Source organism: Panthera tigris, chromosome C2, assembly GCF_018350195.1.
Source record: "Panthera tigris isolate Pti1 chromosome C2, P.tigris_Pti1_mat1.1, whole genome shotgun sequence".
Classification (NCBI taxonomy): Eukaryota; Metazoa; Chordata; class Mammalia; order Carnivora; family Felidae; genus Panthera; species Panthera tigris.
Genome location: NC_056668.1, coordinates 57,488,521 through 57,512,345, shown reverse-complemented (window position 1 = coordinate 57,512,345; position 23,825 = coordinate 57,488,521). Strand labels below are relative to the sequence as shown.

The window sequence follows — 23,825 nt, the reverse complement described above, 5'->3', positions numbered from 1 at the left end:
GAATGATGAGGCAGAATGGAAACTTGACCAGTGTGGCCCATTCAGACTATTCAGGAAATGAGATTATCAGAAATTTCTTTCAATAATGTAAAAGCAGGAGTGTTGAAACAAAGGTTTTGATAAATTCATTTTATAAGGCCAGACTGGTTCTCCATGTCCAAACATAAGCATGAATTAGTTCTTTCCCCAACATTTTTTTACTGTAGTATATGTCTTCTTTCTGTCTCCTAGTAATATATAGACCATTAAAATTAAGGAACATGACAATAAAACTACTGATTTTTGACCATTACCAAAGCAACTTATCATTAAAGAGAACATATTGAAGCAGTAAATCAAATGAACATTGCATCATGGAGACTATAAGGTTATTAAGAAAGAGGTTTTTTTTCCTAACTTTTCAATATTAGGATATTGTGCTGTGAGGTATTTCAATGTGGGGGTTAGCGAAGGAAATTGAACTTATCTAGGAAGGTCGCAATAATATTTTTTGAAAAGAAATGAATTAAACAATGAAACATTTTTAAAAATGTGATCTCCTGAAAATGCAATCTCTACTGTAGTCTTTTTCCACATTGACAATCTACTTTCTGTCCTTTCTGCATTCATAAGACCAGAGAAGTGGCAATAAATTGTGTCTCTCCCTGGTCGTGCCTGGATTCTGTGTAGAATATTTTAGACACACCTACTTTCTTCCTGATCACAGCAAAGGGTTTAAATCCATCAGCAATGTGATTCCCAGAACATATGGCTCATAGGGGAGAATAGCTTGCATTTAGCTCTGGCCAGCTGTCCAGAGCTCAACAATGTTGGTAACACATTTCAGGCCATATAAACTAGGAAATATATTTAGAAAGTGCAAGCTAAGAAATGTACACTAATCTCTACTATATTCGAAAACACAAATTGCCATTGCATTATTGCTTAGAGCAGAATTTAATTAAATTATTCCTGGTCACTAAAGATCTGACTGAACAGGAATAATATTCACCTTTTCAGACCTTGTGTAGATGGCATTCATCTGGCTAAAACCATAAAAATAAGCTTTCTGATAACTGGCAAGTTCTTCAATTGCGTGTCAGATATGATTTCTGACACTGTAAAAGTTAAATGATCAAGGGAAGATCCATATGCATAAGATGGACCATCTGCATATTTGCCTCAGCTTTCAGACACTTAAGTGAAAATAAGGCTTATTTTAAGTTTCTGAGTTCATGAATAAAAAATAACTTCGTTAACAAGGCTCCTTGGAGATGTGGCTAATTCTTGGGCTGGGGCAGGGAAAAGAAAGATGAACCTGGAGTATCTTGTAGTGCCAGAAAGAAAGGGATTTAAAAATAAAAGAACAAAAGAAAAAGGAGAGGAAAAAAGATGGACATATGTCAAAAGCACACAGGAACCAACCCAACAGAGCTCCCAATGGCCAAAACTGCAACAATCTGAGCAACAAAATAAAGAACTATAGCATTGGATTAACACTCAAAGAATTAAACAAATATCCATGTGCCCATACTAAGGGAAATAAATGACTGAATAAGAAATAAATACCGGAGAAGAGACAAATCTTCCATAGACAAGAATTCTAAGAGATATATATATATATATATATATATATATATATATATATATATAGTTCTTCCCCTCTTCAGGAGGCAGAGCTTAATTCTCCCCTGCTTGAGTGTTCATTGAACTTAGTGACTCACTTCCAAAGAATAGAATATGAAAGGAAAAATAATAACTTCAGAGTAGAGAGCAATGACAGATACCACCTTAACCAAGAGATCAATGGTACCATCATCAGTGATAAGTCATGTTAATAATATGTATCCAATATGGTATGATATAATGAAAAGTTCCCTCAACTCCTCAGCATGTCTCCCCCAAGTCCATAATTCCAGTCTAATCATAAGGAAACATCAAACCAAACCAGAATCAAGGGGCTTTCTACAAAATATGTGACCACTATTCTTCAAAATTCTCAATAAATAAGAAACAAGGAAAGACTGAGGAACTGTCACAGATTAGAGGACAGTAAGGTGGCATTTTGGCTACATGTAATACAGTTGAAACAGAAAAAGAACATAAGTGGAAAAAACAGGTGAAATACAAATCAAGTCTGTAGTTTAATTAACAGTATTGTAACAAGATTAATTTTTTAGCTTTGACAAATGTACTCGAGTTATATAAGATGCTAACATTAGGGGAAGCTGGATGAAGGTAACATATCAAGTTTAGATTTTTAAAAATAACATATTTAAACTCAGTTTTTAACTTCACACATTTAAAAGAGAGTTAAACCCGCATTTAATGGTGTTAAAATAAATCCAACTTCACTTTCTAAGGAGAGCATTGGTTCTTTCCACAGTGTTTTTTTGCTGACAGCCTCTGAGAGAGATGGGATGTCCATCTATCCATGCATTTGTCCTTGTTAAAACCTTTAATTTTTATAAAAGGGTATTCATTTTCCCACTACTTTATTAAAAGAAACATGTCTATGTATTAACTAATATCATCAGATTATTCCATTCTCAAGGCTTTCCAGGAGAGATAATAACAAATTCATTATTGCTTATTTAAAATTTTGACTGAGTGGGGAGGGGTCAAGATGGTGGAAAAGCATGAAAGTTTTTTTTTTTGCGTCTCTCATTGCTGAAATACAACCAGATCAACACTAAACCATCTTGCACATCTAGAAAACTGATTTGAGGATTAACACAACAATCTTCACAACCTGAACCACAGAACTTGGCAGGTATGCAGCATGGAGAGGTGAACGGGGGGGAGAGAGAAGACATGGAAGGCAGGGAGCTGTTTTTGCTTGTGGAAAGAGGACAGAGACATGGGGGGAGAGTACAGGAAAAGCACCTCCCCCAAAAGCAGCTAGAGAGAAGGTGTAAAAGTGGAATCAGCTGCAGGGACTGAACAAAAAAGGGAGAAAGGATAAAGGAGAGTGTTTAAATTCCATTAAGACTCTATAAATAGGGGGAACACAGAGTCTGAATCTCCGTAGCTTGGTACCTGGCGGTGCTCTGGTGGGAAGGACGAATCCCCAGGAGCAGAGAGCGAGGTCCAAGGGGTCCTCGGGCCACATGGGGAGAGGTGGTTCTCCTGCTGGGAGGACATTTGGTAGAGGCTGTGCGGCCACCACACAGGCAAAGGTCCCAATGGACTCTGGAGAACAACCATATTCGCTGGTGTTGGAACAAGGATGTTAAGGGTGAAGCCTGGTGCCAGATGTGTGTTGTGATTTTCCATAAACCCTGAAACACTGCTGCCACAAGATCACGTGAACATTTCCTGGGGTGGGCTAGCACCCAGCCACAGTCTCTGGGAATTGGCATCAGTGTGGTCTTGTAAACGTTCCTGGGGGTGGGCGGGCACCCAGCCATTGCTCAGTGAGACTCTCCCCTAGAGGACCTGAGCAGATCAAAACCACAGTCCTTCAGAAGTGAGGGGGTGAGAAACGCAGCCCCATTTGAGATAAAACTCAGGAGGGATGTGCCACCTGGCACCTGATGGCTTGGTCACAGACAAGAAGCAGGGGTGGAAAGAAGCCAGAGACAAAGGAGGGATGCCTGATTGCTGGTTGTGGAAAGCACAGAGTTCCCATACTTGAGACTGGGTAGCTGGGTGACACAATTTTCACCCCTCCCACGCATGCACATACATGCCTAGACATGCCACAGCAATCCACCCTAGTAAGCTAAGCAGTGCCTCTAAGTGGAGAACGGAGCTGTTACACTAAACCCCACCCAACTGGGCCAATTGCACTCTTGATAAACACAAGTCTCTCCACCTGCTTAGTTTACAGACTATAAAGTGCTTTGTAGCTTGATTTCTATGGGAAACCAGATGAAATTTCAATCATACTTCATTCTGTTCGCTGGTCCTTTTATTCATTTTTTTCCTTTTTCTTTTCTTATTCTTGAATACAGAAAGAAAAAAATATTTTTATTTTCCATTTTTATTACAAAGATTTTCAATTTTTTTCTGCGTATTTTTTACTTTTTTGTAGATATTTTAAATTCTATTTTACTTTCATCATTTCATTTTATTCTATTTTATTGTATCCACTTTTTCAAATTTTCAAATGTTTTCCTTTCCCCCACTTTTTTTCTTTTGTCTATTTTTTCTTTCCTTATCTTTCCCTTTTTTATCTAATCTATCAAACTTCTTTCAACAACCAGACCAAAAAACACCTAGGCTCTAGCATCCTTAATTTGATTTCTTTATGTTATTTTTAACTTTTTAATTTTAAGGTTTTTTTTTTTACTTTATTATTCTGTTTCTTCCTTCAAAATGACGAAACTAAGGAATTCACCAAAAAAGAGCAGGAAGAAATGACAACCAGAGAATTAATCAACACAGATACAAGCAAGATGTCTGAACCAGAATTTAGAATCACGATAATAAGAATACTAGCTGAGGTTGATAAAAGATTAGAATCCCTTTCTGCAAAGATAAAAGAAGTAAAAGCTAGTCAGGATGAAATAAAAAATGTTGTAACTGAGCTGCAATCTCTAATAGATGCCATGACAGCAAGGATGGATGAGGCAGAGCAGCAAATCAGTGATACAGAGGACAAACCTATGAGGAATAATAAAGCAGAAAAAAAAGAGGGAGACTAAGGCAAAAGAGCATGAAATAAAAATAAGAGAACTTAGTGATTCATTAAAAAGGAATAACATCAGAATAACAGGGGTCCCAGAAGATGAAGAGAGAGAAATAGGGGTAGAAGGGTTATGTGAGCAAATCATAGCAGAAAACTTTCCTAACCTGGGGAAAGACACAGACATCAAAATCCAGGAAGCACAGAGGACCCCCATTAGATTCAACAAAAACTGACCATCAACAAGGCATGTCATAGTCAAATTCACAAAATACTCAGGCAAGGAGAGAATCATGAAAGCAGCAAGGAGGAAAAAGTCCCTAACCTACAAGTGAAGACAGATCAGGTTTGCAGCAGACCTATCCACAGAAACTTGGCAGGCCAGAAAGGAGTGACAGGATATATTCAATGTGCTGAATCAGAAAAATATGCAGCCAAGAGTTCTTCATTCAGCAAGGCTGTCATTCAAAATAGAAGGAGAGATAAAAAGTTTCCCAGACAAACAAAAATTAAAGGAGTTTGTGACCACTAAACCATCCCTGTAAGAAATTTTAAGGGGGACTCTCTGAGGGAAGAAAAGATGAATATATATACATACATATATCAAAAGCAACAAAGATTAGAAAGGACCAGAGAACACCACCAGAAACTCCAACTCTACAAGCATCATAATGGCAATAAATTCATATCTTTCAGTACTCACTCTAAACATCAGTGGACTCAATGTTCCAATCAAAAGACATAGGGTAACAGAATGGATAAGAAAACAAGATCCATCTATATGCTGTTTACAAGAGACCCACTTTAGGCCTAAAGACACCTTTAGATTGAGAATAAGGGGATGGAAAACCATCTATCATGCTAATGGTCAACAAAAGAAAGCCAGAGTAGCCATACTTATATCAGACAATCTAGACTTTAAAATAAAGACTGTATCAAGAGATGCAGAAGGGCATTACATCATAATTGAGGGGTCTATCCACCAAGAAGACCTAACAATTGTAAACATTTATGCGCCAAATGTGGCAGAACCCAAATATGTAAATAAATTAATCATAAACATAAAGAAACTCATTGATAGTAATACCATAATAGTAGGAGACTTCAACACCCCACTCACAGCAATGGACAGATCATCTAATCAAAACACCAACAAAGAAACGATGGCTTTGAATGACACACTGGACCAGATGGACTTAAAAGATATATCCAGAACATTTCATCCTAAAGCAGTGGAATATACATTCTTCTCTAGTGCACATGGAACATTCTCCAGAATAGAACATATACTGGGACACAAATCAGCTCTAAGTAAGTATAAAAAGATCGAGATCATACCGTGCATATTTCCAGACCATAATGCTATGAAACTCAAAATCAACCACAAGAAAAAATTTGGAAAGGTAACAAATACTTGGAGACTGAAGAACATCCTACTAAAGAATGAATGGGCTAACCAAGAAGTCAAAGAGGAAATTAAAAAGTATATTGAAGCCAATGAAAATGGTAACACCACAGCCCCAAACCTCTGGGATGCAGCAAAGGCAGTCATAAGAGGAAAGTATATAGCAATCCAGGCCTTCCTAATGAAGTAAGAAAGATCTCAGATACAGCCTAACCTTACGCCTTAAGGAGCTGGAAAAAGAATAGCAAATAAAACCCCAAACCAGCCAAAGACAGGAAATAATAAAGATTAGAGCAGAAATTAATGCTATCGAAACCGAAAAAACAGTTGAACGTATCAATGAAACCAGAAGCTGGTTCTTTGAAAGAATTAACAAAATTGATAAACCACTAGCCAGTTTGATCAAAAAGAAAAAGGAAAGGATCCAAATAAACTCAAGAATGAAAGAGGAGAGATCACAATCAACACGGCAGAAATAAAAACAAGAATAAGAGAATATTATGAGCAATTATGCCATAATTATGCCAATAAAATGCCAATATTATGCCAATATTATGCCAGTAAAATGGGCAATCTGGAAGAAATGGACAAATTGCTAGAAACATATACACTACCAAAACTGAAACAGGAAGAAATAGAAAATTTGAACAGACCCATAAGCAGTAAGGAAATCGAATTAGTAATCAAAAATTTCCCAAAAAACAAGAGTCTAGGGCAAGAAAGCTTTCTACCAAACATTCTACCGAACATTTAAGGGAGAGTTAACACCTATTCTCTTCAAGGTGTTCCAAAAAATAGAAATGGAAGGAAAACTTCCAAACTCTTTCTATGAAATCATTACCTTGATTCCAATACCAGAGACCCCACTAAAAAGGTGAACTATAGACCAATTTCCCCTAAAGGCTAAAGACTCCACCAAAAAACAACAACAAACTATTAGAACACATAAATGAATTTAATAGGTTGCAGGATATAAAAATCAATATACAAAATTGTTGCAGTTCTTTTTTTTAAGAGAGAGAGAGAGAGGAGAGGGGCAGAAGGAAAGAAATAGATTGTGGAGCCTGATTTGGAGCTTCATCCCATGATCCTGGGATCATGACCTGAGCCAAGAGTCTGATGCTCAACAAACTGAGCCATCCAGGCACCCCCAAAATTGTTGCATTTCTATATATTAATAATGAACTACCAGAAACCAAAATCAAGAGAATAATACCATTCAAAACCTCATCAAAAAGAGTAAAATACCTAGGAATAAATTTAACCAAGGAGATGAAAACTGTAAGACACTTATGAAAGAAATTAAAGGATATGGACAAATAAATGGAAAGGAATTCTGTGCTTGTGGATTGAGAAAATTAATACTGTTAAAATGTCCATATCACCTAAAGTAATCTACAGGTCCAATGCAATCCCTATCAAAATCTCCATGGCTGGAACTGGCCATGGCTGGAACTGGAACAAATAATTCTAAAATTCACATGGAACCACAAAAGACCCTACCTATGTCAACCAAAGAAATCTTGAGGAAGAATTAGAAAGCTGGAAGGATCATACCCCCTGTTTTCAAACTTAAAAAGTTATATGATATGGCACAAAAACAGCCACTCAGACCAATGGAACAGAACAGAGAACCCTGAAATGGACCTACAAACGAATGGCCAACTAATCTTTGACAAAGCAGGAAAGAATATCCAATGGAATAAAGACAATCTCTTCAGCAGGTGGTACTGGGAAAACTGGACAGTGACATGCAGAAAAATGAACCTGGACCACTTTCTTACACCATACACAAAAATAAACTCAAAATGGATAAGAGAACTAAAAGTAAGACAGGAAGCCATCTAAAACCTCAAGGAGAAAGCAAGCAAAAACCTCTTTGACCTCGGCTGCAGCAACTTCTTACTCAACACGTCTCCAGAGGCAAGGGAAACAAAAGCAAAAATAAACTATTGGGACCTCATCAAGATAAAAAGCTTCTGCACAGCAAAGGAAACAATCAGCAAAACTAAAAGGCAACTGACAGAATGGGAGAAGATATTTACAAATGATGTATCAGATAAAGGGTTAACATCCAAAATCTGTAAAGAACTTACCAAACTCAACACACGGAAAACAAATAATCCAGTGAAAAAATGAGCAAAAGACATGAATAGATACTTCTCCAAAGAAGACATCCCGATGGCCAACTGACACATGAACTAATGCTCAACATCACTCAACATCAAGGAAATACAAATCAAAACGGCAACAGGATACCACTCACATCTGTAGAATGGCTAACGTTAACAACTCAGGCAACAATAGATGTTGGTGAGGATGCAGAGAAAGTGGATCTCTTTTGCACTCCTGATGGGAATGCAAACTGGTGCAGCCATCTGGAAAACACTATGGAGGTTCCTCAAAAAATTAAGAATAGAACTACCCTTCGACCCAGCAATTGCACTACTAGGTATTTATCCAAGGGATATAGGTGTGCTGTTTCAAAGGGGCACACAGACCCCAATGTTTATAGCAGAGCTATCGACAATAGCCGAAGTATGGAAAGAGCCCAAATGTCCATCAATGGATGAATGGATAAAGAAGATGTGGTATATATATACAATGAAGTATTACCCAGCAATCAAAAAGAATGAAATCTTGCCATTTGCGACTTGCCATTTGGAGGGTATTATGCTAAGTGAAATTAGTCAGAGAAAGACAAATTCAGATGACTTCACTCATTTGAAGACTTTAAGACACAAAACAGATGAACATAAGGGAAGGGAAGCAAAAATAATATAAAAACAGGGAGGGGGACAAAACATAAAAGACTCTTAAATATAGAGAACAAACAGGAGGGTTGTGGGAGGGGTTGTGGGAGGGGGGATGGTCTAAATGCATAAGGGGCATTAAGGAATCTACTCCTTAAATCATTATTGTATCATATTGTAACTAACTTGGATATAAAGTAAACAATAAATAAATTAAAATGTTTCAAAAAATAAATTAAAAATAAAAGTTTGAATGAGACAATATTTATGTATAATTGCTCGGAGGATAGTCAGTATATCCATTTCTCTAGGTGCTCAAAAATCTCAGTATGGAATGAACATGTCATCAGATATGCCCAATACATTTTGGGCATCATGCCGACCTCCTAGGCAATTGCCTTACATCAAATTATTCTTTGGTAAAATGTCATTAGTCTGAATTGAGACCTACACAGACCATTCCATTAAACTCATCACTGTGGTTTCTAGAATACTGTTTGAGTTATGATTTCTCACACTACATAGTATAATCCAGGTATGAGATATTTCTTAAGTATCAACAACAGGATTATGTGCTCCTCTCTTGAGAAATAGATGGCTCTTAAACTCAGACACCCTTTAGATTATGGAATTGGTTCTGTTTTCATTTTTGCATTAGATGCTAGAAAACTCAGTTAAATTCGTGACTGGCATCAAACAAGCATATTTAAAGTCAGAGCATGCATTCCAAGCACTAATCTTACTTTTGACTTTATTTTGCTTTTTTATTATTTTATTTTATTTTATTTATTTTATTTTATATATTATTTTTAGAGAGAGTATGTGTGAGTGGGGGAAAGGAGCAGAGAGAGAGAGAGAGAGAAAGAGAGAGAGAGAGAGAGAAGAGAGAATCTTAAGCAGGCTCCATGCTCAGCACAGAGCCCAACATGGGGCTTGATCTTACAACTCTGGGGTCATGACCCAAGCCAAAATCAAGAGTCAGATGCTCAACTGACTAAGGCACTCCTGACTTCATTTTAAGTTACTGTACCTTTATTTTAGCATTACTTGTATTATTTTTATATTGTTGATATGTGTTCACTGTTGAGAAATGTAGGGAATACAGATAGACAATATGTAAGAAAATTAAAGATTATCACGTCACTTGGATAATGATTGTTAACATATTGAAGTATAGCATATGAACATTTAGATTTATTTTATCATGCTGTATTTTATTACCTTTATTAGGCTGCTTTGAGTTTAGTGGAGTGGTCTTTTTTTTTTTTTTTTTTTTGCAGAAGGGGGAGGATATGACATAGGATATAAATTAATTAAAGCAAAATTAAAGGAACACTTTGAAGTCCTTGATCTTGTTTTGATTGGGTTTGAGCTAATCACTTTTAGGTGGACTAAATTCTGTGTCTGTGTCTTCATACATGCTTTGAGAATCTTTCCATTTAGAATCACTGAGGAAAATACCTGTAGTCATCAATTTATTTATTAAGCAACACTGACAATAAAAATATTTACCTGATGTATTATAATAAAGTCAACAAGCAATCATTGGTTCCTTAATAAACATTCTGGTACAAGAGCATTACATGTTTTTAATTAGAACTTGGAACCAATTCACCTCTTTTCCTGTTAATTAAAGAATGGCAACATTCATTGGCTGACTCTTGAAATAAAAGCTTAACTTTGAGGTCTCCATAGAGTTCTGCTAGTCTAACAGGAACCTTGCTACATGAGATATTGGAAGTAAAAATAATTTTCATATAAGGCATTGTGGCAGCATCAATGCCGTAATCATGACAATGGTAATAAAAATGATACCTTTACCTTTTAAAAATAGTCAAAAGATACCCTAATAAGAAGAGGAAACAAAGGAAGAAAAAAAGGAAATAGATTGCATAAATAATTTTATTAGAGAAATCATGACCTTAATGTTTCTTAGCCTATGTTGTTGAAGGAGGGTGGGGAGGAGAGGAAGAGGTGAACATTTTTAAATAAAGAGGAAAATGGAGACAAGCTGGACAATTTTCATGAAGAGTTAATGAGGAAGAAAAGGATCTCATTCAAAAAGAATGTTAAGGGCATTCTAAGTCCACAGAAAATACTCATTGGTTTATGGTTATGAACTGTTGGAACCAGGAGGACATCTTTAAAACACATCTACCTTAATCTCTCTCTCTCTCTCTCTCTCGCCCTTTCTATCTCCCTCCTTCTCACCCTGCCTTCCTCCCTCTTTCTCCCCCATCCTCCCTCTCTCTCCCCATCCCCTCCCTTTAATAGATAGAGAAATTGAGATTCAAAACAATAATACGGTCTACCCTAATTACACAGCTGTGTGGCTAAGATAAGGGTAAAAATATACACTTATTGATTACTAGCTCAATTTTCCTTTTACTTTACTGGGCAGGGACAAGATATATATTTTATATATATTTATATATATCTTTATTTTTATATATTATATATATTTATTTATATTTATTATTTATTATTTATATATATAAATATATAAATAATAATATATATAAATTTATATATATAAAATATATATATATGGCAATGTCATGACATAGTCAACTCAAACATAAACCATGGTTAATAAAAGCTCTACTGCTGAAATTAGGTAGCTCAAGGGCCAACCTTATTGATGTGTGTCTACAGTGGGGCTCTGCAGTTAAAGATTTAAGCAATTATGTCTATTTCTGTCTTATTAACTTGTACATACAAAGGCTGAATACATATCATCTATAATAATCTACTAGATTATGGTTGAATTTCTACCCTGGCTTGAGGTTTTGGTCAGCCCTTTGATGTTAGAGAAACTATGACTCCTGATCCCTTTGCCTCCTTGGACCTCTTTCCTATTCCTCACACCAGCCCTCAACCCTGGATCACCCCTGCCCTAGAAAACAGCTAGAGAAAGTCACACACTGAGTAAACTTCATCTTCTAGCCTCTTAGCCCTTAATAGATTCAGACAGTGGCTCCTAATTAATGCTCAAAAATTCTTTTTACCCTTCATTAACACTATGGAAAACTCCACATTGTAGTTGTTGCCCAGTTTTTCTTTTGTCCTATGTCTAGTTCCATCTTCAGAGCAGAGAACCCCATTTATTATGTCACTGTGAAGCTTGAGGCCATTTTTTTTCTTTTTCTCTTCCAGAAAATATCTGTGTACATATTTTGGGCACATTCCTATGTACTTTTACACACTCATCCTCTTTCCTAAATTAACTCCTACATCTGCTTCCTCCTGGTCCTATTCCCTCTCTCCATTTCCAAACCTCCCACTAGCCCACCTCTGCAGATTTTTCTCTGCCAGTAATTCCTTATATCTGGTTTGCTCAAAATTTTTCTTTGTTGGCTTCTTATCCTCAAAAATGTTCAGGTTTCCACCCTCTTGAGGAACGCATCCTTGAGCTTTCTGCTCACTTCGGTGGCTCTGGCCCTTGGCAAGTGCATTAACTCTCAATGGTTGAGGTACTGCTGTTGTTCAAATCCTTTGCAGACCTTTTTCTCCAACCTATACCTTTCTCATAAACCACAGCTAATGTTTATTGAATTCTATTCAAGGTCATTCCAATTTACTTTGGTCAGTTTAAGAAAAGTTGATTTCACATTTGTTACCACCTTTCTTTTTTCTTTTTCTGACTTGTTACAGCTTGATGTCATTTTTTTTGGCTCACCCGCCTCCTTTTTATTCAAAACTACAGTACTCCTATAATACTTTCCTCATATACATGTGGCTCAAACTGGCATCTCCAATATAGTAGACACCATTCTTATATTTTTCTTCAGCACCACATACCAAGTATATAACCCTCCGTGCCTATGGAATTAATGGACTTGTTTCCTACTCAGATTCTTCTCCAGCAGCTGGTGGTCAGGTAACTGCCTGGCTAGGCCCTTATTTCCTTTCATCTCAATGATCACAATGGCCTTCACACAAGATTCGTAGCTAGTGGGTTCAGAACAAAGATTAAGTGTTATCTTTGTAAGTTATATCTTACACAGCTGATGCCAAAACATTTTTGATAAAATTCAACACCCACTACTGCTTAAAACCTTTAGTTTCCTGGGACCAGGTGGATAATTCTCTAACTTGATGAAGGACTTTCATTGTAAACAGTCAATATTACTTTTAATCGTGAAATTCTAAAGTATTTCTATTAAAATACAGAATAAGCAGAGAATGTTAGCCATTACCGATATTATTACCTAATGCTATGATGGAATTTAAGAGATACATATTTTGGAAAAAAGGAGCCAAATATATCTTAATCTGAAGAAGATATGATTGTTGCCTACTTAGGCAACTTAAGGGAATCAGATAAAAAAAAAGTATTAGAACTAATAAGAGAGCTCACCAAGGTTACAGGTTATAAAATAAATACCCAAAAGAACATTGCACTTACCCTGGTAGGAAGATGAATGTATTCAGAGGGGTGATGGGTTGAATTTGCTGACATTCTAAGCATTAATCCTGCAGAAAAAGTCAAGATAGCTTTCAATTAATAGAAAGGTGAGGGTGGGGGCAGCAGCCAAACTATATGCAATCAAAACCTCATACTTCAGCCTATAGTAGATGCACAATAAATATGCTTTGAATAAATGCCGTGTACTTTCACGATAATCAAGATCATTTAGAGTGACAGATTTACAGTATTATGAAACAGTTGCTTATTATCAACGGGTTCAAAAGCCAAGTCCCAATTAGAGAATATTTATTCCACATGAACTACAAAAAGCCAAAGGATATTCTGAATCAGGCTTATGTTAGTTTGACTTCAAGAGAAATTAATTTTTTTAATTATTACTCATGTTACTTCAAAAAGCATTTAAGGCAGCAGAAATCTGTATTTTCATTCTAATCCAGGTGTTACCAAACCCCATTGTAAGAACATACAGGGGCCCTTGTATAATGTATGTTGTATAACATTTTTTTTGTATTACTAAGTGTGTTACAATCATTAATAAGTTTTCAGACACATTTGTACTGTTATTTTAGCAAAGATCTTTTTAATGTTAACACAGTCTCTACAAGGGGACCTTCTAGACATGTTAAATTAGGATTCAGGAGAACCTTTACAATGTTTAGATCTCATCTGCCAATCTATTTCCTCCTTCTGCCTCTCTGTTGCATAGGGCTCAAGAAAGCATATATAACTTGCTCTCATATGGCATAAGGGCTTCTTCTGTTGCACAAGCCTAATATTTTAAAAACAAGTCAAATGGAAATGAAAGAAGACCACCATATTTATCACACTGTTAAGTTCACCCAAGAATTTTGTTATATGACCACATTAAAAACAAAAACAATTTTCAGCATACATTTCAGTCTTTTCCACAGATAATCATAAGCATAACTGCCATCCAAGAAGTCCTCGACTTTGATGGGCCAAAGGAAGATGCTATGACGAGCTATAGTGAGGGAGTTTGGGGAATGGAAAATAGAGAATAATCCAACTGGCTAAAGGGGCTAGCTAGGACTTCTCAGTGTTGTGTCAATAATTATGCATAAGGGGTCTATGAATGCGCAATAGAGATAAATGAGATGAAAAGATTTTAAAAGTCAGGTAAAAATGTGAGCACCAGTTCAAAGCAGCACTAACTAATGTGATGTCGCCATAGCATTAAGAAAGGACAAATGGAGGGGCACCTGGGTGGCTCAGTCGGTTGGGCAGCCGACTTCGGCTCAGGTCATGATCTCGCAGTCTGTGAGTTTGAGCCCCGCGTCGGGCTCTGTGCTGACAGCTCAGAGCCTGGAGCCTGTTTCAGATTCTGTGCCTCCCTCTCTCTGACCCTCCCCCATTCATGCTCTGTCTCTCTCTGTCTCAAAAATAAATAAACGTGAAGAAAAAAAAAAAAAAAAGAAAGGACAAATGGACTCTTCTGCTGAAGAACTGGGTTAAAATCCCAAACCTGCCACTTGCTGTCTCTGTCAGTTGAGTGAATTATTTACCCCGAAAACCTCATTTTCCTCATTTATACACTGACAGTAATCTCTACCTCCTGAGCTGTTTTGAGGGTTAAATGAGAGAGATTGTATGGAAAGTCTTAATAAATTTTACTAATCAACACTATGAAAATAATATAAATTGTTAAGAAAGAAAAAAAGTCCAAAATGGAGCCATTTGGCCCCCAAAACAGTAAGCCAAGACTTAGTTACAGTTTCAACCTATTCCGAGAATGTGACATTTTAACAGTAAATCTGAAATTTCCTTATCAGCATGAGTGATGTTATCAGTATAATTAAAAACCCTGCCTACTCCCTTCCCCAAAAAGATGATGTCCTGGCCTGAAATAATCCTTCCTTTTCTTTTGTTAATAACCTCTTGCCCCATCCTCCTTCCTATAAAAACCTTCCATTTTGTACAATTCTTCAGAGCTCCCCTCTGCTTGCTAGCTGGGATGCTGCCCAATTCATGAATTGCTTAATAAACCCAATTCGATGTTTAAATTTACTCAGTTGAAATTTCATTCTATAAATGAAATTCACACTATAAAATGTCCGTGTTTCTTTTTCTTTCTTTTTCTTTCTTTCTTTCTTTCTTTCTTTCTTTCTTTCTTTCTTTCTTTCTTTCTTTCTTTCTTTTTCTTTCTTTCTTTCTTTCTTTCTTTCTTTCTTTCTTTTAGTTTATTTATTTATTTTGAGAGAGAGACGGCGTACAAGCATGAGTGGGGGAGAGGTAGAGGGGGAGAGAATCTCAAGCAGGCTCTGTGCCACCAGCGCAGAGCCCGACGCGGGTCTCAAACTCACGAACCATGAGATCCTGATCTGAGCTGCAACCAAGCATTGGTACTTAACTGACTGAGCCACCCACGCACCCCGAGCTGTAAGTTTTATGAAGGTGAAAACCATATCTGTGTTTTTAGCTCGGGTCTACCCCAGTGCCCAGGACTCTATAGGTATTTGTGGACTTAAACAAAATGAATAACTGAATGAACTGCAACCAATAACTGTAAATAGGAGCTCAAGAAGAGGCCAGTTTTCAGAAAGAAAGCTTAGAAGGAAATTGGGTTGTGCAGTTGGCCTTGTTGCCTTGTGTTTTTTTACAAGGATAATAAAAATTCAAAGAATGCAGAGACAAGACATTAACATCTGTATAGCAGAAAGAAAATGCACTGCTATTCAGCTGATGAATGTTTAGAAAGAAGGGTAAACAAGATCCTGTGGATCAGAGCCTGGTGTACTTCCACTCAGAGAAACTCCACTTCATCTGTGTTTCTCAGTAATTCATTGCCCTCAGGGATAGTCATGTAAATCAATGCACACTTACCAGGAAGGTACAAAAGTGGACTGATAAACTACACACCCAGTGAAGATCTAATCACACATCTTTAAAGATTTATGAGATTCCTCCATAGGTGAGGGTTTGTCCACAAGAATCAGCAGGACAAAACAAATGTGGCTACTGGCATTTTTTCAGGTCATAAATGTGCCTCCCTTCCCCCCTTTGTCTCTTAGGAGTCACTCAGAGCCCCTGCCATGTAGACCACTTTGAAATGCACTCTGTAGGAAAGTGAAATAGAAAGAAAAAGTGAGGTTTCAAGATACTTAGTATCTAATGAAGATAAAAGTGAATGAGAAATGAAAATTCCTTCCAAAAACTGAAGACAACGTGGTATAGACGTTAAGAGCACAAACTTCAGAATCAGATTTATCAGGGCTGGATTCCTGGCTCCACCGCTTGCTGACCAAGTGACCACATGAAAGTAATTCAAAATGTCTATGCGTCGGCTCCATGGGGGTGACGACATCTCACGGGATGACCTGTGTGTTCCAGGCAACAATACGTGTCATGCACTTGGTGCAAGCATTCAGTACTGACGGGTACTATGTTTACGTTGAGGGAAATGATCTCAGTCTCGGAAATGTAAGCACTCGTCCCCCTCACCCGGCCCCCCCCCCACCCCCCCACCCCCCCCACCCCCCGCTTCAAAATCAATTAATGATAATTTTGCCTTTCTTTGATTTCTCAAATGCCTGATCATTGACAGTTGAATTGTTGCTAATTAAGAAAATGGATGAACCGGAGAAAAAAGAGATGGGGGGTGGGGGGCATTGCTGGATTAGGAAGAGCTCTGCTTTTCATTTCCTGATTAAGCCTTGACTGAAAGGAACTGAATGGCTACGGGTCCACGAATGTTCACTGTGGGTCTGGAGTCCAACAACCAGGGTTTGAGCGTCACCCCTGCCACTCACTAGCTTTGCTACCCTGCCAAGCTCTTTACCTGTGGACCTCGGTGTCCGACTCTGCAAAAGGAGAATGGCATTAGTACCTAAGACACAGAGTTGTTGGTGTTTAAATGAAATCTGTGTGTGAAAAGGTTAACCTAACGCCTAGCCATCTAAGCAGTCAAGAGAATTCAGAAGCTAATAATAGCAGTTAAGTAGGTCGCCTTGCAATTTGAATCTGCAAGTCTAATACTACTACAGAATTCCTTATAAGGAGTTAATACAGTGAATTCAAACTGAAATGATGTATTATTATTGGCACTACATGTTTTATATCTAGGGTAAAAATTGATACTAATTTCGGCGAAGGTTTTTACAAACCCAGGAGAGACAAGACGCTCCTACTTGATGTCTGATTCCCCCAAACTTCTCCATTATATTGCTCAAACCTTCCTGGCTCTTGGTGAATTTTTTTCCTCCTGATCTTTTATGATGAGACATTTGTCAAATATTTTATACTTTAGTAAATGCCATCATATTAAATATGTTTTACCTCCAAATAACTTCAAATTCCAACTGAAACTAAATATGAAACTCTTGGGAAGTCTGGAATGTCTAGTGAAGTTACATCAAGCACCAAGAACACGTTGGCAGCACAAGCCTTAAGCTGCAACTCAAAGGAAGCTCACTGAGCATCTTCTAATACCAGGCACTGTGCTAGGCTCTTTACATAGTTTATTGAATCTCATAACAACCCTGAAAGGTGAATGCTCTTATGCTTACACTTGAAAAGCAGACCTTGAGACATGAGACAGTTTGCTTAAGATCAAAGAATTAAGAAATGGCAGAGTCAGGGCTAGACTCTTAAGTCTGTCTGACTTCAAAGCCTTTCCTCTTTCTTAAGCCTTACTGCCTCTCCCCAGGAAACTGGGCACCCACTCAAGCCTGTCAGTGGGGGCCACAGCAACCTGCTAGTGACAGCAGGGCCCAGGCACCATTGCAGGCAGCACCATGGAATCTAAGGCATACCAGAGGGTGGTGCTGAGGCAGCTGAGAAGCTTCCTGTCCCAGACAGGATTGGCTATGGCACCAGCAGGTCTGCAGGGGAGGCCCACAGAAAGTTCCAGGAAGCTGGAAAGACAAGGCAGAAGGGCAGGTGGAGCCTGACACAGAGAGCTTTACAATGAACCTATTTGGTCCAGAGACTTTCAAGTTGTTACCGCTCACAGTGGTGTTTTGTTTTCCTGTTAACAGGGGCACTCTTTTTTCAGATGAACTCTTATGTGCTACCCCTTTATAAATGACTATATACATAAAAGCTCAGATGCTCTGATGTGGGATCAAGGTACAAAGAACCTTTAGATTCTTTAGATTCTTTGCTGGGTTCTGGTAGGTGGTTCAAGAGACACCTCTGTGGATTCATAAAACTCGGGAGTAGTTTGAAAATTACTACAGTACTTACTAAGTAAAAAAAAAAGAGGTAACTGAAAATTGAAGAACCATTTCGCATAATGACGTTTTTCTGGAGTGTTTCTGAAAGTGTGCACAAGGATCAAATAATAAATGATTTGTACAAATGCAGATTCCCGCTCCCTAGTCCAAACCTGCTATTTGGGGGAATTCTTGGCCAAAGACTCTGGTTCTTGCCATACCCCAAGTAGTTCAGTTTCTCTTTATAAAGCTGTGGCTTGAAAGCTTTAGAACTCAAACAGTTACATCCCTCAGAAAGTTTTTTTATGTTGTGTTTTGTTTTTTGGTTTTTGTTTTTTTTTTCAATAAAGCCCACAACTTAGTAACAACCTGTCCTTGCTGAGGCCACCAGCTTCCTGCACTTGATCCAGATGATTGACAATGATGTCATCCAATGACAACTTTTCCCTGCTTATGTGAGGGACAGGCTTACTCCAAGATCCAATAAAAATGTGTAAAAGTACAAGCATGCAAAAACTGTCATAATAGAAAGGAAAAAGCTTTTGAAAACTCCAATGTATATTTTTTTTCTTCCCTTAATGACAACTTTCATGCAAATAAAAAAAATCTCAAGCTTTGCATTTCCAGTCTCTCCTGGAAAGAGTTTCTTATATTCTCTGGTGGTAGAATTTAGGAATCTGCATTTTGTTCATCCCCTAAGTAATTCTTAGGCACACTGAAACTTAAGAATTAGCGGTCTAAGATAAAAACCATTTTTTAATTGCCTGTGCATCCCAGGCAGGGGAAGGAAGACATTATCTCCACCCTTTGGGCCTCACCCATACCCACATCAATAGGCCTGGCCTGTACCCTTACCCGCCTCTGCCTCCTACTCCTGTGCCCCAAGCCCATTTTGAATGTGGATAATGGATTTAAATGTGGCCACTTTGGTGAAGCTGTTCCTCATTAGTTGGAGCTTGGCTGTGCCACATCCCACATCGTCCTCAAGGACGGATCACCGGTTGGTCTTCTCCATTTCTCTTCACCTGGCATGAGGGCTCACTCAACAGCAGCTTCCTGTGTGTGACCTGCAGCTTCCGTGGTGAAGAAGCACGAGGACCTGATCCAGGCCCCCTCACTGCTCACGCCCGTGTCCCCCAACACAGACCATCTGAACCATTCTGACCTCTGCATCCTTCAGAAGACTGCTTGTGGGCTCTGCCTTGCCCAGGGGTAAAACAGGAGGGTGGGTCCCCCGATTCTCCGTGGATTTTCAACAATCCTGATCAGAAAGGGTTTCAGTTCCTCCCCATATTTGTAATGTTGTGGTGCTGTCATCCAGTCTTCACACTGCTCTGCCTCCTTCGGGAAATGTTCTATTTAGGATTCAGTTAGGTGGAGAAGCATATGTCTCCCTCCTGCTACATGTGTCCTTTCACGGTGTGATGGAGTAAAGGTGTCTGGGCAGCACTGGGCATTTTCACAGCCATCTTGTGAAACTCCAACACGGCCAGCAGGATCTCCTCCAGAGAGCTTTCCATCACTATGGTGTTGAAATGATCACACTCAGCCACGCTCTGCATTACACATGCAATTTAACTTCCTTCACAGAGGCAAGGAAAGTTAGGGTTTCTCTTCTTCATAGTGTTGTTGTTGCTGGTACAGGAGAGAATTGGAACCACCCTATGTGCCTCTTAACATCTCTACACCTTTTTCCACACTCACCCCCCACACCGTCTCTTAGTACTGCATCACAGCTGTGGGAAACTCCCCCTGTGGACAGACATGGTGATTCATTCCACTCATATCCGTCATTTTCAAAGAAGTTTCAAAAAGTTCGAGTTTCCATCTTTCGGCTAACAGGGAACTGCCCAACTGTACTCTGAAAAGAGTCTAAATTGGTTTGCTTCTGAAACAGACTGAAGCCATTTCCTGTAGATAACCATGACTTTGAACTTCATAAAAGTCAACAAACCCCTATGAATGACACATCTATAAATGCAAAAATTCCTGCAAAAGGTGGGAGGCTGTACAAGGTGGTCTTCTCAAGTACTTTCTAGCACCAAGACCGATGCATCCGTGAACTTCTCTCCTTTTGTCTCATCTCACCCCCTTTCCAGCAAGGCCTTCACAAAGATTTCCCTATTCCCTATTCTCAGAGCAGCATGGGGATTGTAGCCTCTACTGCAGGTTTAGTGTGAGGTAGACACAAGGGGTCCCGTGGGTAGAATGTGTACTCTTTCTCAATGAAAGGGATTTCTTTATCTCACTGCGTATGTGTTCTGCTTCCTGTCCTCCCCATCTTTTATCAAATGGATGTTCTCAGTTCATCTCCTTAAATGTGATTTTATACTCTTTTCATTCTTTTAGTTGTTTATTCATCCTTTCTTTAAACAAGTGTTCACAGAATACCTTCATATGTGTGGCACAGTGCTAGGTGTTGCAGATTCAAAGACGAGTTAGTTTCTTTTTTTTTAATGTTTATTTATTTTTGAGAGAGAGAGAGAGAGAGAGAGAGAGAGAGAGAGAGAGAGAGAATCTGAAGCAGGCTCCAGGCTCTGAGCTGTCAGCACACAGCCCAATGTGGGGCTCGAAGTCACGGACCATGAGACCATAACCTGAGCTGAAGTCAGATGCTTAACCAACTGAGCCACCCAGGCACCACAAGATGTTAGTTTCATGTAGCTAATGGCATAGATAGGTAGGTAAGCCTTCATCAAGAAACATACAACACATAACTGTAGATTAGAGTAAGAGTCCTAAAAAAAAGGGTCACCATTCCAGATGAGTCTGTAACTACAGCACATGACTGCACCGGCTCTGAGTGATATTAAGCAATATGAGAAAAGTTGAACTCTAAGAGATTCACTGGCACAATTGGACAAGCCAGACAAAACTCCTCATCAAAAGCCTGTCTGAAGACCCTTGTAATCTGCCACATTGTGAAGCACTCTCCAAACAGAATAGTTAATTAGTGCTTGGTGGAGACAGGTGAACTCATGTGCTAGGAAGAAGCCAGCATCTTCTTCCCAGCCTCTTAATTGATTGTATTGTCACTGTATCAAGTCTTGCCTGACAGCTGTCAAGATTCAGTGAACTACAGGAACAAAGTAATGTGACAGCTCTGAAGACTACAGAAGAAAGTCCTAAGATAGAATGATCTCATACAAATGCAATTCCTGCATCACTCCCATTTCAGGTAGTCTGGGCAGATCCCAAACTTCTTCAAGCAGTGGTAGCTCAGGTATAGGGCAGATTGCCAAGAGAGACTTTGCCAAACTAAATTCCCCACTGGCACCTTAGTAAAGATGCTAAAGGGAAGGAAGCATGTTAGAGGGAAATGCTATAAATGACAAGGACAGAAGTAGATGAGAAGAGGAAGGACTGTATACAATAAGGGTGGTGCTGTCTCTTCCTTCCCACTGATGCATTTGTCCAGGTAGATATGTGTATTTATCATGTGGCTATCAGTTATAAGTACTGAAATCCGATTTGATTCGCTATTTCAAAATGGTAATTAATTGGCTCATGTATTAGAAAAGTTCAAGAGTAGGTCTAGTTCCAGTCAAAGGCTGAAATGATGAAAGCTAGACCTAGTGTCTAATTTTCTTCTCTCCTTCCTTATCTCTACCTTCCTCTGGAGTGACCTCACTCACAGATAGGCCTCATCCACAGAGTAGCACCCGGCAGTTGCAGACTGAGATCTTCTAAGATGAAAGAGTTTCTCCCCCTCGATAATACCAGAAAGTTCTGGGGAAGGGTTCTCATTGACCCAGTCGGTTACCTTCCCATCCCTAAACAAATCCAGATGAACAAGGTTTTAACCAGTTTTGCTTAGGTTTCATGGCCTTTGCTGGAGCCTGTGATTATTGCTAGACTCACTATGCACCATGGCTGAGAGTGAAGTGGGGAGATTCTGGAAAAGGAAACCAGAGAGCTATTAATAGAATAGGGAATGGAGCTACTTACTCTGCTATGTGCTAATGTTAGTGCTTACAATAGAATGGAGGGTTTTTCTGGTAAGAACCAGAGGGTTTTCCAAGTGGGTAAAGACAGAATCGACTGCTCAACTGCTTATCTGGAAAAATAAAGTCCTCTGTCAAAATTTGTGACTTAGGATAAGATAGTCAAAATCACATCAGATAAGGTCCCGGAAGAAATATTGGAGAAGACAAATAGCATTATTCTTAAATGGAGGACAAATGTGATGAACTCACAGATTTTTCCAATTCTTATTTCATGATGACTTACACTCAGAAGACACTCAATAAATATTTTTATTTGATTTCTGTGATTTGATACTCAGAGTGAAAATTAATCTCCATGCAATTATAAGAGAACTAATTAAGGCAACCGAGTTATTGCTAAGATGCCTAATCAATAAAACCTGCAGGTGTCCTTTCAATTAGATTAGGAAATTAATGAATACACATTTTTCCCTCAATTTTCTGTGCCAACTGAAAATTTCTCCCAAGCTTTAAATGATTTCATTTTGTTTTCATAGAAAGGAAGATTACAGACACTTTAAGGTGTTATCGGGACCAATCTCATGTTTCTAAATAGGCTCATATCTAACACCATCCCAGAAACATGCTTATGACAAGGACTGAATGACATGACCAAATACTCCACTGTTAAGTTCTCCCCCCCCATCCAAAAAAAATTACCTAAGCATATACCCAAAATCAGCTGGTTCAGCCACACTGGATTCTATCATATTTCCTAGCATCCAAAGGCACAAATAAATGTTTACTGAATTAAGAGATGAAATGATAATGGCTGAAAATGCCAAACTGACCATTCCAAAGCCCAGGACTAGTCAGTTTTTAAAGATGGGCCCCGTAGCCGCATCATGGTTGAAGAGTAAAAAAACCAAGGTCTTTGGGGCTAAGGAGTTTTGGATTAAAATCTCTAACTTCTATCACTTTGGGTTAATCACTTTGTCTTCTGAGCTTCAAATTCTTCATATGTAAAATATAACAACACCAACAATAGCTTTAGAGCTTTTACAAGGATTTGATGAGATGTTATATACAAAGTGGTTGGGACAAAATACAACCTCAAAGATGGTTGCTATATTTATATTTTTCAAGGTCTTCATAAAGTTCCATATTTATACATGTTTGCAATGTCTCCAAAATCACCCCTGAATCAAGATATTACATCTATAATCCACTAGGTCACAAATGTTTTGAGTATCTCTCTGTATGTAGAAAAAACCCAAAACTTGATTAAATGAAATTTCATTGTCAGAATTATGTTAGCCATTGATGACCTCTAACCATTTTTTAAAAGAAGATACTTTTTTTGTGTATATATATGAACATGCACACACTTATAACAAATATATATGTGTGCATATAAAACCATACTGCTTTACTAGTATTGAATGCAAATTTATTTCACTCACTCTTATCTGTGTGTAATGGGAAGGGAAAAAATAAACTGAAATACACACACAACTGAGCCTTTATGA

The 23,825-nt window shown here is 38.3% G+C and overlaps 1 long non-coding RNA gene across 1 annotated transcript in view; it reads right to left on the bottom strand.

Moving 5' to 3' along the window:
- Positions 1 to 23,825, bottom strand: part of LOC122230769 — a 172,462-nt gene that overhangs the window by 4,477 nt on the left and 144,160 nt on the right. Inside the window, exon 2 of the long non-coding RNA XR_006207846.1 lies at positions 13,176 to 13,243. This is a non-coding gene — a long non-coding RNA (uncharacterized LOC122230769). The remainder of the gene's footprint in view (positions 1 to 13,175; positions 13,244 to 23,825) is intronic.